The sequence below is a fragment of the Tetrao urogallus genome (assembly GCF_951394365.1).
Source record: "Tetrao urogallus genome assembly, chromosome: 5".
NCBI classification, from domain to species: domain Eukaryota; kingdom Metazoa; phylum Chordata; class Aves; order Galliformes; family Phasianidae; genus Tetrao; species Tetrao urogallus.
The window spans coordinates 53,251,457-53,270,064 of NC_136818.1; the positions used below are offsets into that span (position 1 = coordinate 53,251,457).

Here is an 18,608-nt window from a genome sequence, read left to right on the forward strand (position 1 = left end):
ACCAAGAAGGTGATATTTGAATTGAGCTCTGGAATTTGGGCAAATGTCACAGTAAGGACTCAGTGAGGATCTTACAAATGACTCAAAGCTCTCTGTACTGCTCTTGTGAGATTTGGCACCTTGGGACTCCTCTGCCTGATTAATGAGGGCCCATAACTCTGGATTATGTGTTTCCTTTCAAAACACCCGAGAAATGGTTTCCTCTCCGTCATCCACCCCTGCACTTTCCTAGCGTCTTCCATATCCCTTTTCACAAGGGAAATGTAACTCTTGCCAGCCACTGATTTGCCTCTAATTTACCAGGCTCCAAACTCTCACTGCAGCACTGGTGGGTATAAACTCTCTGAATGAAGCAGGCAGCTTCTGAGTTTACACAGTTGGCGTGGAGCTCAGATACATATTTATAGCATGTTCCAGCAGCCTTCAGCAGGCTTTAATACTAGCAACTGTGCTGAAACATCTTAGGCTTGAGTCCTCTTTATCTCTATTCATTATTACACAGCACTAAAACTCAGAGTGCTGAAAGCCTTGGCTCTGTCGCCTCTGGATCATATAGGCATACCCACAGCAAAGCTCTGCATGTGTGTCAGTGTTGTAGACCACACATATAGTATTGGACAACTTGCCAAAAACTCCTGGGACTTGACAAATTGATTTCATAGCTTAGCTATGAACATATGGTCACATTCAGCCCAGCACGGCATGCAGGGCATCTGATGGAGGCTGGGAATGCTAGAGTGGTATGTTCAACAGAAGAGCCTAGCATTTCAGTTCAGTGATTTATTTTCCCCCTCCTTGATGTGTTCCTTGCTCTTGAGCCTAGCCGTTTTCCCAAAGGTCGTAGTGTTGCTGTGTCAAATTGCATGCACTGCTTCCATCTGATTTTATGTGTGCTTCACCCAGGAATCTGACTAAAAGTTTTACCATTTGTGGTCGGTTGTCTTTCTGTTCATTGCAGAATTATTCCCTCCCTGCTCCCAATATGTAACTTATTTTCCAAAATCAAGCTTGTCCTGGGGAAAGATGTGCAGCAGTCAGTGCTGTGTCACTGCAAAATCCCAAACTGTGGGGAAAGCTGTGTGCTTTTATACCCCCAGAAGTCAACTTCCAAACTTAGCGTTTTTCTTATCTGCATTACAGTAGCAGTCCCAGCCACAACTGGGGACCCAGTAGAGCAATGGCCAAGTCCAGTGAGACTGTTCCTTTCTTAGAGATTTACAGGCAGAATTAAGCTTTACATTTTGCTTCCATTCCTGCTGCTAATTGCACATTGAATTACTGCTGTAATTGGCACAGGCACATGTGGCTGTGGGTGTCCCTGAGCTTGAATGCCCCTGCTGTAGGCACAGAAGCAGAGTCCTACGAACAGCTTCTTTAACTGCTTGATTTTGTTCTGAAAAAGGTAAAAATGACTTGTATGTTCCACTGCATCTCGGTCTAAGGGAGGTTAAAATATTGAATATGGATTGTGTCTTGGCTGTCACTGCTGAAGTGAGTGTAAATGGGAGACCAATTTAATCCCCATTGCAGATAGCTTCAGAAATAAGGTTCACTATTCCCAACCAGTCATGGTTGGGAAGCTGCTCCTTCCTGTCACAACCTCTATACACATTATACAGAGGAAAGGTCTTAAATTCACCCAGAAAGCTCATGCTGCTATGACCTCAAGGTCTCAAGGGCTCACGTAGGAGAGGAGTTTTTTGCAATGAGGTGCATGGACGATTGGTATTTTAGAGCATAGGTTTCGGCACAGATGCAGGCTTAAGTGACCTGTAAACATACCCTTATACAGCGACTCTCCTGCTGACATGCCCAACTTGCAGGCAGGATTGTTTACAGCTCTGCTTCCCTTTTTGGGCAGCTAGTTTTGCACAAGTGCACTTTTACATTCCAGGATAATTTAAAGTAAAATTTAGTAGAATTGTGCCTTAGCCATATGCTATCACTTCAGCATACACATATGCTCTTTCACTCTTTAAAATAGAATCTGAGAAAAATGGAATATAAGCAGTCTACTGCCCTGCTGCAATAATAAAGCATAAAAAGGAGAAGGAAGGGACTAGCTGTTTAACTCTTGGGTCTTCAGTCTTGGAAGAAGGATGGTAGCTCATAGGAACCAAGTGATGTTGACTCACATTGGTCTGCTTCTTCCAGACAGTTGGTTAGTAGGGAGCAGCCAGGTGGTTTTCCTCTTTGTCCCGTTCATCAACAATATAGTCAGCAACTAGAAACCTTTCCTGTTTATTATTTCCTTCATACTCGTCTCCCATCCATATTTTCAGTATTTCTAAGTTGTCTCAGTCTTTTATCAGCAACAGCTTGGAAAGCTAAAGATTATTTTATTCAGATTGGCATGCTGAAAGGCACCTGTTGAAAGCAAAGCTTCACCACCTCTGGTAAATATAAAATATGTAAAAAAAACCTGGCAAGACCTTGCAAACCAGAAAGATTTTAAATGTACGTCTTTTCCTGAAGTAGAAAGAGTATGAATATATCTTCAATCACAAATATGTACTCTGATCCTGCTAGAATTAACAGTCAATGCTGCCTATTACATTAAAAAGTGAAAAAAACTTGTCTTTCTCAAGATACCCTTCCCAGCTTCTTACTACTTTGTGTTTGCTAAGTATCAAAAGTCAAAATGTTGAACCATTTATAGATGGGTATTTACCCATCTTGGGACTCAAGCTAGTGCACAGTTGGCAAGGAAATGGCATGTTTTGTTGGGGAAAGAAGGAAGCATGTTTTTCTTTCTTTACCTGTGTCACTTCTTAGGTGAATTGAATCTCTAGCTCCAAGGCACCTTTAGAAGAAACATTAAGTAAGCCTCAAATGAGGTGGATTTATGAGCAAATTTCAGGTGTGAATGGTACAAAACTGATGCTAAGCCTGATTTATCACATGCATCTGTAATTTTACCATGTAGTTATTGCTATTTTATTTTCTGTGTGCAAAAACTTACTTTCCATTACCTATGGGAATCCATTTCTTTTGCTGCTGTGACACATGCAAATGAACATGCTGATGTGCTGAGAGTGGCTCTCACGAAAGGAAATTGGATAATCAAATATGACTGCATTGTATTTTTACAGTGCATTGTTGAAAGTGGAAGCTATAAACTATCTGCCCTCTCTGTGGAAGTCTGTGACTAGCTCATGGAAAGGAATGATATGCTTTTAAACAGAGTTCTACTTAATGAAGGCAAGATATACACAACCTGCAAACAGTCAGTTGTCATTGTTTTTCTGCATCTCTGTAGGAGAGAGAGGATTTAAATTGCTCATAAAGTTTTATTGTCTGTAGCTCTTGTCTCTATGGCAGCTGCAAGAAGCTCTCTGACCTGGCTAGAAATGTGAAAACAGACCAATAAATAACTCATCTCTTGCCATTTTAATCAATCCCTGCTTTGACTTAGAATCTCTGGAGGGATGTATTTTTCCAGATGTGATAGGTACCCAAAAGTTAGCTTGCGGCCCCGAGTTGTCTGTCTTGCTGATGCTGATTAGGCTGCTGGGATGGCCCTTCCAAACAAACCCATCTCAGCTCATCTCAGCTGTTTCAATGCAGTGCCATTTTTTCTTCCCTTTGCTGGGGCAGCCTCTGAGAGATTGGCCCTTCAGTCTTGACTGAAGGTCACGATATGGTGTTGGATTAGTAAACTGCGAGGGGTGTGTTCCGTCTGTTGCTCACAGGGGTGCCTTTGCTTTCTCCTGAACTACCTCTTCCTTATCAGGACAGCTTGGGGAGCTGAGGTGTTCCTTAAGAGAACAGAAAGGACAAAATCTGGCACATAAGGGGCTACTGGCAATAGGTACATGACCACAAATTGTATCCATGTTGGTGTCAGGAGAACCTGCAAGAGAACCTGGGTAGAAATAAACTGGAGAGCCTGGCTATTGCTGTCAAGGTTGAGAGAAATGAAGGCAGTAACAAGGCAGAAGGATCAGTGGAAAATAAATTCTGTACTTTGTCAAGTTCCTTTAGTTCTAGTAAGCTGAAGTATTGTTCCTAACACAGGTGAGAAAGGCAATAAAGTATTTTCCACGTTACCCATAAAAGCACAAGGAACTGTGAAATCTCTGACAACTCTAACTGGTGTTTACACAATGGGTATGTGGATGCTGTAGTTGTACTGACAGTGCATAAATATTAAACATAACATCTTCACATTAAATATCTGTTCTCGTGATTGATTTGGCTGCTGCTTTAAGGAGGAAAATATTCAGCTTTTCACTAAGAAGTTTATCTTTCCTTTGCTAAGTGCTATTTCTTAGTGTAAGTATAGGAGCTGCAGTCTGGAAGCAGCAATTCCAATTAAAAGTGCTTTGACCTTATCTTACACCCACCAAAGGTATAAACTCCTGGAATAATTGAATATATACTGAATTTACCACTTGGGCTCTTCTTAGTTGCAGTAGTTTCCAGTGTGGGCAATGCCATGGAGAGTAAGAACATGCTGCAAATGGTGTTCTCTTGGGAAAGCCCCAAAGAATTACTTATGTTTGCTGAGGTTTTGGTATTTTGATTTAAACCATTAAGGTCAGATATGCTGTTATTTTCTTTACAAAATACGTTCTCCCAATTGGTACTTATGCGGCATATAATTGCGTTTGCCTTGTTTTGTCTAATGTGGTTTCTTTTATATGTTTAAGCAATAGAAGTCTTCAAAAAGAAAGGCAGAGAACGCACAGGTACAAGGAATTAATCTCTTCAGATTTATTAATATCTGTCTCAACAATACTCAGCAAAATAGTTTAAACACAACATACTTCATCTTTTAAAGCTGAAAGCTGACTTCTCTTTGTTTATAAAGCTGTAGCTTGACAGAGTCAGTGTGCATTTACTCCAGTGAAGACAGCTGAAGCTGGAAGTGAGTTACAGATTTAAGCTGAGTAGATGATCTGGTAGAAGAATATCAATTTATTGTGCTAATCTTGCAATTCCAGCTGTTCCAGTTGTAGAGACCCTTTCCCCTAAGGCCTTATGACAGATGATGGCTAAACATTGCAGATAGGATAAAACTAGACACTGTCTCTGTACAGTATGTATTCACTGGCATGAGGTAGCACTTTGCCATTTCAGTAATTAATTGGCATCGCAGCCTCTGATTATGCAATCCATGCAGAGGATGTAACTGTTATCCCTCAAGGTGCCTAGATTATTAAAGAAGTTTGACACCTTCAATGAAATTAAATTACCTTTTCCATCTGTATCAGCAGCAGAGCTAAAAATGAGATTGTATCATACTCTGAAGTCTCCGTTTGTTCTACCACTTGTATAAGCAGAACTGTTGCTGGGCTCAGTCTGAAAGCCCTTACCTGTAGCACTATTCCTGCTGTGCTTTACTAGTCTGAGCTTGCAGCTACCTGTGGGGCTGCTCTGGTTTTACAGTGAGTGGAACCTCACCCTGGCTCTTTGTGTAGTCACCACTTTTCTTTGGCCAAACACCAAGCAACAGAAGCTCTTACAGACCCTGCCTGTCCTGTCTTGAAGAAAAAAAGCAGTTTTGGCTGAAGGAATCTTTGCTGATCCAGGTCTACTTCCAAGTACCCTTGTCAGGAGAAGAGACCCTGTGGGAGGTGTAATGAGTATAACTGGTCACAAGTGGATGAAGGATGGCAAAAATGCAAGTAGTGGTATCTAGTTGTGTAGAGCCAGATTTTCCATTAGTAGCTTGGATCAGCACTCGCTGTTGTCAAGGGTAAACTGCCCCGATACTGCTAATTCATGGTGCTTTCTTTCATCAGAGTGAGTGTATGCTTGATGTGCACTACAGGTAGTCAGCCTGTGACACTGTCTCACAGTAAATCGTGAGGGCTTCACCAAAATATTTCAAAGGAAATTCCCATCCTATTTGTTCCTATTTGATTTTGAATCGGTACTTTTTTAGTCTGTAGCTAAGAATTCAAGTCTGATTAATCAGATTGTTGGCCACTGCATCAAATCTTGTATCGTTGGCTGATGCTGGTGAGTGTAGGAAGATGAAGATCTCTTGTGATGCATCTGGCCACTGGTGGAACCCTTCACAGGCAATTAATTCTCTTCAGGAAAAACATAAATGTTTAATTGCTCAATCTTCTTTTAAGAGGATAAAGACCACTCCAGGGAAAAAGCCTTTAGAATCCAGTAATCCTATTGCTGTGCTGGTGCCATGCCAATAAATATCCATGTGTCTTGCATGAAAAGAACCAAATCTTGAAATCTTGAATGCAGGGCATCCTCCCTTTCTCTGCACACCTCAGTCCAGAGGACTCCAGCATCTTAGAGCCTTGTAAATGTTTGCATGATCTGGAAATGCTGATGGCTCAATCAATACTTTTCTGCATTACCTCATTTTGCTATGGGGTTTCCCTGGTTGTTCTTTGCTCTCTTTGGTGTCTGTAGGCAGCAGCCATGGCCTTCTTGTGCCAGCTGACCACTCTGCTGTCCCAGCGTTGCTTGAGTGAAAGCATATTTTTGACCAGAGCACCAGTTCTGTTGGTTTCTATTCCTCTTTGTAGACCTGTTTGGTTTTAACTGGATCTGACTAGTGACTCTATACACTGGAGTATGCTCCTGTCTGCACTGAGCCTTGATGCTGCCTGCACTTGTCAAAACACTTTTTATTGCTCCATTCCTAGCACGAATAAGTCTGCAGGTCTTGACTGTAATGCTGCTTGGCCAGGTGGAAGGAAATTGGCCTCATGCTGAAGGTCAGTGCTGAAAACAGGTGGAAAGAAAGCTGAACTGACTGAGAATTTCACTGTGGAGCTACAGGGACAGGCAATTTCAGCTCAGCTTTATTGGCTCACTCAAGAGAAATACGTAAATTATTTGTTCATAGGCCACAATTGCTGTCATGACTACTCATGCTATAATTTCTAGTGCTTTGGTTTAAGATGTGGAGCTGAAATAAGTGTTCCATAGGAAAGAGATGAACTCCAGAGAGTCTAAATAATGATCTGATGGTGAGGCAGAGTGCTCTTTGAGGCAGGGCAATAGATGCAAGTTGGTGGAGGAGAAATTCAAGTGGGAAGTAAAATAACAGATTTTAAAGGTATATAGTTCCCAACTATATAGATCACACATTCTCATTTGATTAGAAGACTGCATAGGCTGCAAAGCCTGAATCCAACCCCCTCTTACACATATGTGGCTGTGTCCAGTGTGCCAGAAATCAGGTTTATGGCTGGGTAAGTCTGTTAATTCACATTCCTAAAGATAGCTATGTGCTTAAGTGCCCTGCTGGATCTTTTTCTTTACCATCTGCTTGTTATTGTGTTCTGTGCAGGGTTTGCTAGGTCAAAACCAGTGGTCTGTGGTTAATCAGTAATCAATGGCAATGCAGAGGGATCAGGCTCTGTGCTTAATGGTTTTTCTGGCCTGAGAAGCAAAAACTCTTTCAAGAGGAGAAAGGTGAGTGTGAGTAGGGGAGGCTGGGATGTGCTGCAGAAGCTGGAGTGAAAGTGGGGAGATTGCCTCCCAGCAGTGCTACTTTGCTGTGGAAAACCTGGCTGGTTTCAGTGCAGGAGGGTTTATATGGGATCCAGAGGCATGAGGTGGGCAAGAATATGCAAGCTTGGAAATGGGTGACATGCTGGCTGAAAACAGTGAAAGAACAGGTTTAGCAAAGCAGGTCTGCTTGTATTGACAGGGAAGGGAAGAACAACTCCATGACCAAGATATCATCTTGCCTGGCTTTTTCACTGGTGGAAAGTTATATGTATAAGTTGCTGTCTTGCTTTGAATTCATGATGGTAATTTATGACACAATGGCTTTGTTGTTTTTTTAATTTCTTTTCCCTTTGTTTGGACAGTACCTTGATGTTGTTTGTTCTGAGGTGTTAGGAGTCTGCGCTGCTTTGCTTGGGTTGCTTTGGATGCCTGGTATGTTCCTTGCAGATAAATCAGCTCTTCTAGCATGCCAACTATGTACTACTGATGGTCTTCATAAAAAGGGGTCACTAAGAGAGAGGAGAAAAACAACTCTTGGTGAAATATGAGTCAGATATTTCTTACATTCCAAATTAAATTGGTGTATTTCTGTTCTTCTCTTGATAATACCTATTTCTCTTTGTGCTTTTATCATATAGTTAACTTATTTTTGAAGTCTTCTGCTAATGATGAACATTGAGAGATCTGTCAAGGTGCACAGGCTCTATGAGGAAGGAGTAGATATACTCTTGGCCAATGGCTTGCAATGGGCATTTCACTCTAAAGCCGTGTCTGTGAAATTTGCTGCCAGATAAATTCCCATCGTTCAAGCTGCACTTTAAAGTCTAATCTTCCACTTAGTAGCATCTTTACAGCACTTACTTGAGATGTATATTGAGCGCAGTGTTTTGTCTGTCCATTGTAACTAAACCCTCTGCAGCAATTAATGTAATTTAGTTGCAAGCATGGATTTAGAAAGGACTAGTTGTGCCTACCAGCATCATTTCTTTTGACAGGCATTTGGAGCTCAAGTAGATCGACCTGGTGTGGGTAGATTCAGAGTGAGTTCAGCTGACAGCATTTGATTGACTTAAAAGCTTTGCTGACAACCACAGAAGTGAGGGAAGAAAAAGCCTATCCCATCTATGAGAATGGCACAAGGGTAAATGATGCCACTGGACAAACCCAGACAGTGATCTGTGATGAACAAACCCAGGCAGTGATATCTGCCTGGCTTTAACAGAAGAATGAAAACCAGTGGTGAACAACAGCAGCTCCTCAAAGTGTCCCAACTTCACCACCCCTGACAATTTCTGTCTCAGTTCTTAGGACATAGGTGTTGTCTGGGGCATACCCACAGCCTGCAGTCCCAGATGTTCACAGCCACTGCTCCCTTCTCAGGATGTTCCTGTCGGTGGCTATTTGACCAAGCTATTATTTTATGGTATATGTATTTCCTTTTTATCTGTTCTCACTGTCAGTCTCTCCAGCCCAATAATCATGTTTTCTTCTTTACCACAGCCTCCATATCCTGCTGTCATTCTAAAAATGCTTCTGTGATGTTAAATCTTTTCCAGTTACATGATGAGAATTAATTCATTCTGACACAGCCATGGAAATCTGATTCAATCCCTTTTTTTTGGTATCTCAGTCACAGTCCTTGATCGCAAATCAGCATGAGTCAGAATTTCCCAGGTTATTATTTCCTGAGAAAGGCTAATTGCAAGCCTGTCTCCTTATTTAATATCCTTTTTCTGACTTCTGTAGAGATGAATTGTTGAAGGTGCATGATTTTGTTTTGAGAGACCTGCCTGTTCTGACATACAGAACCACAGGTTAAAAAAAAAAAAGGGGGGGGGGGGGAGGAGGGAGGAGGGTGATGCAAAAGAATATCCCTGACCTGTTCTAGTGTTGCTGTTCCCCATCATCAGGTAGTTGTGTCCGCACTTGCTTACCAGCATGAAGATAAACACAGACACCAGCAGGATTTATTTCTCCAGAGACTTAAAAGTCGTTGATTACTACTGGGAAGGAAACATAGCGTTCTTTATCAGCTCTTGCCAGAACATGAAAATGATGGGTTTTCAAAGCAGCTGTATTGTGCTGAGGTCTCTCTCAAAATGTGCTGGAACGTCCCGGATGGATTTTGAATCCTATCTGGGTTCAACTCATTAAATGAGTAGCTTATGTGGAGCTAGTAGAAGTAGACCAGAATGGAAAAGGTGTTGGGAAATGCTTTCTTTGGGGCTTTTACAGTTCACTTATTCTCTCTCATCCCTTTGCCTCAAATATTTCAGCTGGAGGCTGGCTGCCACCTTGCCTTCCATGGAGGTACTCTGGAGGCAGACACAAGAAAATGCTGCTCCTCCTTGCGCTGTAGCTCTCCCTGTGCTCCCTGCCTGCAGAGCAGCAGCTGAAGGGGCTGCAGAGAGATGGAGGCACTGCTTCTCATTGCTTCTCACTGCTTCCCACAGCTCCCAGGAGCCTGCCCCAGGAGGCTGTCAGTGCACAAATTCAGTGGCCAGCTTGAGGACTGAGGAACTGCATCCGTGTTTTCTGTTGATTGCAGTAGTTCCTTTCTGTGATTCTCTTGGGTCCCCCAAATGGGTTAGTAGTAGCTTTAATACCCAGTTGGGTCTTTTGCTTGTTTGATGCCAACCTCTAGGATTTTTTTTTCATGTTAAAAGAGGAGAAAAAAATTGCACAGAGACAGGACCATTATTTTTTTGAGGAACAAATGTTTATTAGAATTCAGTTGTTCAAGAAAAGCAAAGCAACCAAGCAACAGGGAAATGAATGCCTTTACCCACTGGTATGAGTATATCAGATTGATAACTGATTTTAACAGGAAGGGATGAAAGGCATCCTTCATTTTAGAGATAAAGGATTTGGCTCCCACTTGAGGTTCAGATTTCTCAGCATCCTGGGACAAGCCCATGTGTGCGTCTGCTTACTGCAGGATGGCGGTGCTGTCTTTCTTCCTTACAGGAGAATCATAGAATCATTAAGGTTGGAAAAGACCACTAAGATAATCTAGTCCAACCGTCAGCCCATCACCACCATACGTGCCAGGCCATTCCCTTAGCTGTGGGTTTACACACCTCTCAACTACTGGTCCCTACATGTGCCAAGGTGGGCCAACCAAGCTATTGGCCCAGCAGAAGTGCTGTGTCTTTGTTTGACTTTCAGCCTTGAGAGACTGCTTCTGTCAGAGACACGAGTTACTATTTTGTGGCTTGATTTTGTGTTGTATCATATATGTGAAAGGTGCTGCTGTGATGCTCCTACCCTGCTAGGCACTGCTGCTGTTGACGCTTAGATGTGTGAACTCAGTTTCCCCCAAAATTTCCAAACAGTTTTGGGTGTTATTGATCCTCATCAATTGATAATTAGGAGATGCTGGTATGCTGAACAGAACTGGTGGCCTTTCTGAGTTTCATCTTTTATTAATCATTCAAGTAATTTCCCTTAAATGACGAGGTGTGATTGCTTTTTCTAAGGCCCAATTGGATCTTCAGACTGAGCAGTGATGAGACCCTCTAGCTTATATTACTGCAAATTACCCACTTGGGAGATGAGAGAGCTGTGGCTGGAGATATTGCCTGGGAGCATGCTTGTGCCACAGACAGGCAGATGCTGAATAAGCAAGAAATTAATTCTTCCTTCCCACATAAGAGAGCAGCTTGTTTTTGCTGGACCTTTGCCTGTACGCAGGCTGTGGCACAGAGCCAGTGTGTGCTGTCACACTTAACCTTAGGCAGAGAGCAGCCTATGGCAGGGCAGAATGCCTGCCCTGGGTGCAGCTGGCGGCTTGGATGTCTGGGAATGTGCGATGCTGAGATATTAGCGCTGCATTAACTGGAAAACAAAGGTGAAACAAATGCTATCCTCCGATCTAATGCAATGCAGTAATTGTGCTTTAAATGATTATGATGAAGAATAGGTTGGTATACATTTATTAAAAAAATAATAAACATAACCTTATTAAACTCAAGGAAGCGTAAATGACTTGTAACTCAGAAGCATTATAAAAATTATTATAGTTTACTGCTGTATCAGCTCCACCTATGAGAAAGCTCTTTATGTTTTGCTTTGAAAAAGGCATTTCTCATAATCAAAGTTGTTGCAGTTAGATGGAGCGGTAATGAGCCCCAAGGTAGCTGGATGGTATTGCCTTATGAGGATCTTCACGCCATTTCTGTGGTGTCAAAATGATGCTTGGTGTTGGTGGAGAAGTTTCTGTGGATCAGCATTGCAGCAATTGGAAACGTTATGTTTTGCAATACACCCCTCTTCCCCTAAACCCACCATGCTGTTGAATTCCATCCACTTAAAACAGAGCCTATGTTTAACAATAATTTAAATCATTATCCTGCCTGTCAGCTTGGAGTTAAGGGGCTACGCAACTGCGATTCTCTGTTTAGAAACTGCCTAGAGTAATAACTTTCAGATGTCTCAAATATGCACCACTTATCTATAACATCTAAATACAAATGTCTCCCCGCTGAGTGAGCCCGACACTGTTTACCTATCGTGTCCAAACCATTCCAGAGGGCTTGCTTGGCGCGGAGCGGAAAGCCCTATATCCGCAACTCCTCCAGCACTGTCAGTGTAATGTTTTTCAACTCCTCCTCACCTTTGGGTAATGGTGAAGATAGAAACAGCCTGAGCCTGGGAGTGACAAGTGAAGCACATCCCTGTGCACGCTGTCCCAACACGCAAAGGGTAAAAGTGCACAGCATCCAGTGCTGTGCTTGGCAGACAGGATGATGCTCATGTTGCTGGGTCCCGGCCAGCCTGCTGAGAGATGATCCCCATGCTGAACCCTGTCTACTTCCAGCATGATGAGGTTGGGTATGGCTGAGGCTGTCACTGGCTCAGTGGCCCCATATGCTTCTTCTGCCTGCAGACCTCGGTGAGTCCTATCAAGCTTCAAGGAACATGAGGCTCCACACTTGGCTGTCACTGAACCCCAATGGGCTGTGATGTGGAGTTGCCCCTGGGGCACCCTTGCAGCCGTTCTGTGAGTAATCAGAGCAGGGAGAGCTAAGAAATTCCTCCTCTCCTCACTACAGTTTCTTATGGCCCCCTGTGACTTCTGAGGGCTGTCCCCAAGGTGTGGTGCCTCTCATGGAAGGAGAGGAGCTTCATCCTCAGACATGGCGCTCGATACCAAAGCCTTTCTATGGATGCTCTGCAGCCTGATGCAAGCAGTGGTATTTCCTTATGCATTCTGTTGAACCCCATTTGATGTTCTGGCTTTGCTTCCCTGGGGCACACAGAACACGATCAGCTGGCATGCATTGCCCTGATGCAGTCAGCAAAGGTTAAATAAGGGGAAGCTAGGAGTATTTAACACATCATTGCCTCATCTGTGATCCCTAGGTGAAATCTGAGTCACTGCTCACGTGCCATGAGCTGAAAGCTATCGGATGTCTGCAGATGTTGCTGACAGTTCTTCCTGCAGTGACTTGGCTGCACAAGGCACTCATCTCTTTGCTCTCGGTTGATGTCTGGATCACCTGTGGGCAATGCTGCTGCTATCCCTGTGCCAGACAATGGCAGGTTGTCTGAAATGTTGCATTTCGAGCATTTAAAATTGCAATTATTTTATTAATTTTTTTAGAGCATGTGGAGGTTGGACTGTTAGCAGAGGCAGGACATGATAGCAAATTGCTTTACGTAAATGTGGTTATAGAAGCAAGCGTTTTCCGTGCAGTTTTGGTGGCAGCTACCATGCACATCCCCTCCACAGCCAGCCAGGGATGCCACAAAGGAGCATGGCTGATCTTCTGCCCCTGCAGCCAGGTTTAGCTACGGATGTGTTTTTTGGAATGCATATAGTGAAGCGTGCACTGTGAAGCATTGGCTGAGCTCAGAATATGGTTTCTTCTTTCCTTTTCTTTAATGCGGGCTTCCTTTTAAGGATGTTGCTTGGAAAGGAGTCCTTGGTAGCTTGCTTAGGAAAATAGCCCAGTTAGGCTCAGCTTTCTTCAAGCATCAAGATTGCCTCTGTACATAAATGTACAATCTGCTTTACTTACTTGAAGTGCCCAAACTGCATTTTTTTTTTTGTTCTTCACAAAGTATTCATCAGCTGAGATGCATGAAACCTGTTTTTCCTTGCAGGCTGTTTCTGGACCCAACATGCTGGGAATTAGGTCCTGCCTGCACATCTCTTCCACCAACTATTTTTTCACCATCTTTACACCACGTTGACTTTCTCACTATCACCCATACCAGAGGGGATGCAGAAAGGCAGTGCAGCAGCAGCGTTTCATACATTTCACCTGTTTATCCATTACCTGACGTGTATCTGTGCTGCTTGTGTGTGACAGCTAAAAGCTACATATATCACTGATGAGAAATACCACGTTTACCATTTTTTCTCTGCTAATGGTTTGCAACTCAGCCACATCTGCAGGAAAATAATTTGCAGGTACCTGAGTTTCATTTGTGCTGTTTGTGGCTCTAAATTTGTATTGGGTGTTTTGTTTTCAGAGAAGAGAGTGTGTTGTGTCGTGCTGCTGATGGGCTTTTCCCTGTCCAGGTTTCAATGGAAAATGTTGGAGAGCTCCTGGGAGAGGTTGAAGCACTTGGTTGCTGCAGGGGTGGAAATCTCTTGGAGGTGGCGCTGGCTGACTTCAGCTAAAGTGCTGAGATCTGGAAGAGGGAGCTGGAAATTTAAGAATCTGGTTTCTATAAGTATTTTGACCCCTTGGGATTGGCTGAGCAGGCGCCTGGGGCAGCAAAATTTGTGTACGACATTTTGCTGTGTCATCTTTTTTCTTGCTTCTCAGAAAATGATGAGGCTGGATGGAGTTCAGAGGAGTAAAGGGGACAGTTTGGGGTTGTTTTTTTTTTTTGTATGTGATAACTGCTGCTGCTTGTACCTGAGGAGTGCTGGTTGCTTTGCCAGGGGAGGCAAGATGGGGTCTGTATTCTATCTGGTATGACAAGGGACCATTTTATTCACAGAACTGTAAGAATAATGGTAAATTACTAAGTCTTGTAGAAATCTTGAAGGTGGGATAAAACCCTGTAAATAATAATGATTGTTGGTTTGTGGTTTATTTTTTTTTTTTTTTTAATCCTCTCTCTCTGAATATTTACAGCTCTGGATTTAAAAACAAAAACAAACAAAAAAAACCCCCACCAAATCAAAACCCAAACCCAAAGCAAGCACCCAAACAAAAGAAAACAAACTGTGCAGAGAACAGAAATCTTCCTGACTTTCCATGTTTTCATGAAAAGCAAGGGGAAAGTAATCTGTTAAATTGCTCACACGTTTTTCTGTTGCCTAGACAGTGCTATACTGAAATACCACAGTGTATCTAGCTGAAAAAAGGAGCCCACTTAGGATGGCAGATCACATGCAGACACCGGGGAGAAACTGTTGAGGAGGAGCACAGGGGGGCTGGGGGAGCACATGGTCCACATGGGCACTGGATCTCAGAAGTGCTGCAGTTCACAGTGGCTCCCAGCTGCTCACCCATGGCACCACAGAGGGAAGCTCAGCTCAGGTGGGACCCTGCTGGTTCACAGCCTTCAGCACAGCCAGCTAACAGGAGTGGTGTAGGGGAATGAGCCTTATCTCTGCTCCTTCTGAAAAATATCGAGTTATGCAATCTGAAGGTTGAGTGAAACTGAAGAGGAGGGAATTTTGCTCCTGCAGGTTTTGTGTTCACAGTGTTGAATGGTCAGGGAAAAAAAGGAGAGTAGTGGATTTGTTGTTGTTTCTGTTGTCATGGGGCTGTTGTTTTGGCTCTGTGCTTCTCTGTGTTGCACAACAAGCCTGCGATGCAGCTTCTGTATCGGGGGAAGTGTGGCAATTCCCTGGAAAAATGGAATACCTCTTGATGTGTTCGGTTATTTTAGACAAATTACAGAATGTAGAGCTACTTCATATTGTCCCTCAACAGTTACTCTTAGGGTCTCAGCCACGCAGGAGGCTGCTGAAATGTGTGGTGGTAGCAGCAAGGACGGGGAGGATTATACACTGCTCTCACTGGCTTCTACACAACTGATTTATTTGCAGTCTCCTGGTCTGTGTTTCCCACTTAATGCTGCACAGGTTTCCAAAAGAAGTTCAGCTTCTGGCCATCAGCTCACCCAGGAAATGCTTAGAAAAGGGATCTTTTTCCTTTTTAACACCTACAGTATTTCAACATTTAATGTGGCAATTGCTGGAGTCGCAATTGCAAGGTCTGGGATCTCAATCCTGCAGATTGGCTAGGGACATTAAGAGCATCACGGGATGCTGGCAGGAGGAAGACTCAAGTGATGGAGATGAAATGGCATTCCTTTACAGGAAGAGTAAGGAAAGGAATGGAAACTGGGCTGGGCTGGCTTTCCATCTCTTGTTCTTGAGCACAGTGAAGCACAGCCTGTTCACAAACTGCAGTGCAACTGGGAGCTATGGATGTGGTGGGAGAGCAGTGGGAGGGGAACTCTGGATAGTGCTGGTGTCAGATAGAGGGAGATGTGAGAGAAGACCTGGCAGATGGTTGTGAATGTGCAGAGAACCTTAACTATGGAAATAGAAAAGAAGCCCCCCCCCCCAAAAAACAGGTCAGTACCGAAAACTTCTATTTTGCTCAGTTAAGGGAGTCCATAAAAATTACTTTAGAATGTACATATGGGACAACCAGGCCAGTATTACTAATCTGAAATCCTGTCCTCTAACATGGCTTTGGCTGTTAGCAACTTCCAGTGTATTGTGTAAACAGAGTCGATTTTAATGTGTCTGTAAATAGCTTCCCAGGAAGAGCCCCATTCCTCCAGCCCTTCTCCGGGGTCCCATTGTCCCATGTTGGTGCTGGGGTCTGATTTTTCCTTCCTGCTTTGCGTGGACGTGCAAAGCTTTGACAATTGCACTTTGTACTCTTGAGACATGAATGCCTTCCAAAGCTCGAAGGAGTGTTTTAGGTTTTGAGACTGACCTTCGATTTCCAGTGACAGCCAGGATGAATTTCTGCAATTTCTCAAGTTGCCCGGAGGCTGACATTGACTAATAGGACTGGATATTCAGCAGGAGTGTTAGGAAACTCTCGGTGATGAGATTTATTCATGCCGTCCTTGCATGCTTTGAAAACTGTAGGGCTAAACTCATGTTTGGGGTGAGTGGAGCAGTGTTACAACAGGGGTGTACTTACACCATCGCTCCAAAAGCACAAAGCAACTCTTTCATTAACCCCACCCCAGTTCTCTCCAATCAACAGCAAGCAGTCTGGGTTGCTTCAAGGATGGCAATAACTACATGCAAAATCACATTGTATTCTGTTGAAAAACAGCAGTGAGTATTTGCCTTTTGTTTATCTTTCTTAAGATAAGAGGATCGTTCTGCTGAATTTTACTGGAATAGTCCTTTGCTGTCTGGAAATTAATAACTATACGAAAAAATGTAGCAGGGTGTAGCTGACTGTGTTTGAGAAAGGTTTGTGCAGAGCCTCTGCACTGACTGCACAGGGGAACACATTAGAGAAACAACTCACAGGAACTGGACGATGTTGAGGGGGCTTTTTTTGGTCTTTTCCTATTTGTTCTGCAACATCTCAGAGATCTCTGAGCCCATTTCTAATTGTAGGTAAATGGGGAAAGCCCTCACAGGATCTCATCTGCAGAGCACTGGTGATACAGTGGTTTTGTTGGGATTCCTATTTTACAGTTTTACATTTAGATATGCAGCTATCTGTGACCATAACATGGTTGAAACAAAACCGGTTCGATTTTATTATAATTATAATTTATAATTATATTTATAATTATTTTATTATTAATAATCGATTCATTCCTCCCTCTGTGTTCTTCATTCCTGCTCTATGTTTGGGGCAGGGAAGATGAACATAATACTTTTTTTCACCTGTTTGCTGGTTAAACTTTTCAGTTAACCAGCAAGGGTTAAAAGCAGATGTTTGATTTTTTTTTTATTTATACGTAAGTGAAGAATGTGGGAACAGTCTACAAAATCTAAGGTAAATGTTCAAGGTTATTGACTTTTTTTTATGAAGCAAAATTTTGGACCAAGTTTGATCTGACAGCATGGCTTTTAGACTAGGTTTGCTTAGAGGCAGCTGTTCATCCTCGTGGGCACTGTGCTGGATTTCACAGAAGTTGAGAATCGCATCTGCATCACCTCAGGTGCTCTCAGCTCCCATCGTGGGCCCTGATGGGACCACAGTTCATCCATGGCATGGCAGCCAGTGGCAGCCTTGCCCCAGTAGCAAGCCCAACTGCTCAGCAGTCCCTCTCATGAGGGCCACTGCCAAAGGATTAGCACTCATTTACTTGGCTTTTTTAAATTCCCCTTTGATCAGAATTTGATCCTGGTTCAGGCAAAACAAGAATGGAGCAGCCCCTTCTGCGGCATCCAATCCAATCTGAGAATGTGAAGCTGATGTCAAAATGCAGATTTTCCACTCACAATTCATTTGGGCATAAACATGCCCTGTCTAAAGAAAGATCCTCAGAGAAATTCAGCCACTGAATCCTTCACCTCTGAAGGACCCCAGACATAGCGCTGTATGCAATGTGCCTCTTTTTGTGGGTGAGATATTAAGAGCTTATTTATTTATTAGAAAGTGGTTTACAATGTAAGTAAATTAGTGAGTTCCAAGTCCCTCTTCTAGCTGCCAGATGCTGGGAGGATGTTTATGGCCGCTGTAAATAATTTCGTAGCTTAATACAAATGCATTTTTAGAAATCAAGAGCTGATGGCTGGCCGTTTATGGTGTGCGGTTGAGGATTCATCGGTTCCTCCAGAATATGAGAAAGAAAACAAACAGGCTTTCAGAGACTTTTAAAATTCAGAGGAAAGAAAAACCGCAAAGGTGTTCTTGATTCATGGTGCTGCAGGCTCGAATCTGCACTGCTGTGGCTGAGCTCTCTCAAGTCTCATCAAGACAGGCAGAACAGAAAATGCTCAGCATCATTCAGGACCCGGCACAAGTGTTTTGGAGACTGCAAAGGCTAGGACTTGGTTGTACAGAGAGGATTCCCTTGTGCTGAATATGTATTTGTAGATTACTTTCTGCTGCTGAGTGACCCTTGCTAAGGTCAGCTTTAAAGGGAGATCAGATGTTTCAGAGTAGAAGGAAAGCAGAGTGAACAAGTACAAAGAATGGGCTTTATGTTATGGCTAAAGGTTGTGAGGACTGAGAAGCACCCGTGGTTCATAGCAGAAGGAGTCAGGAGGG

General features: G+C 43.2%; 1 protein-coding gene across 2 annotated transcripts in view; it reads left to right on the forward strand.

Moving 5' to 3' along the window:
- NEURL1 (neuralized E3 ubiquitin protein ligase 1) overlaps positions 1 to 18,608 on the forward strand; it is a gene marked incomplete at both ends in the record, with an annotated part of 133,850 nt that overhangs the window by 85,890 nt on the left and 29,352 nt on the right. The gene's annotated exons all lie outside the window — the stretch shown is intronic.